The sequence below is a fragment of the Sciurus carolinensis genome, chromosome X (genome assembly GCF_902686445.1).
Source record: "Sciurus carolinensis chromosome X, mSciCar1.2, whole genome shotgun sequence".
NCBI classification, from domain to species: domain Eukaryota; kingdom Metazoa; phylum Chordata; class Mammalia; order Rodentia; family Sciuridae; genus Sciurus; species Sciurus carolinensis.
Window position 1 is genome coordinate 56,088,708 of NC_062232.1, and position 996 is coordinate 56,089,703.

The window sequence follows — 996 nt, forward strand, 5'->3', positions numbered from 1 at the left end:
TTGCATCGAAGAACACACTGACTGATTAAAAAGGCAAACTATGAGCCAGATGCGATGGCACATGCCTGCAATCACAGCTGCTCGGGAGGCTCAGGCATGAGGATCGAGAGTTCAAAGCCAGCCTCAGCAAAAGTGAAGTGCTAAGCAACTCAGTGAGACTCTGTCTCTAAATCAAATACAAAATTCAATCCCAGGTATACCTCCTCCCTCTGCCCCCCCCCCAAAAAAGGCAAATTACCTTCGCACCTCAGATGGAGCACTGATCTCCAGGATAGATAAAGAACTCAAAAAAGTAACACCAAAATAGAAAAAGAAATCAATAAATGTGCAATGGAACTGAACAGGCACTTCACAGAAGAAGAAATACCAATGGTCAACAAACATATGAAAAATTTTCCACTTCTCTAGTGATTAGAGAAATGCAAACTAAAATTACACTGAGATTCCCCTCTTGCTCCATTGACAATGGCAACTATGAAGAATGCAAACGACGATAAACCTTGGCACAGATATTGGGGAAAAGGTGCACTCATGCACTGCTGGTGGGATTGCAACATTGGTGCAATCACTCTGGAAAGCAGTATGGAGATTCCATTGAAAACTTGGAATGGAACCACCATTTGACCCAGCTATCCCACTCCTTGGTGTACACCCAAAGGACTTAAATCAACATACTACAGTGATGCAGCCACATCAATGTTTACAGCAGCTCAACTCACAATAGCTAAGCTATGGAACCAGGCTATGGGCCGTTCAACAGATGAATGGGTAAAGAAATGTGGTATTTATGTACACAATGGATTATTACTCAGCCATAGAAAAGAATGACTTTGTGACTTTGGCCAGTAAACTGATGTGGAGATGGAGAATATCATGCCAAGTGAAATAAGCAAATCCCCCCCAAACCAAAGGTCAGCTGTTTTCTCTGATATGCGGATGCGAACACACAACAAGGGCGTGAGGGGAAGAATAGTAGTTCTGTGGATTGGACAAAGG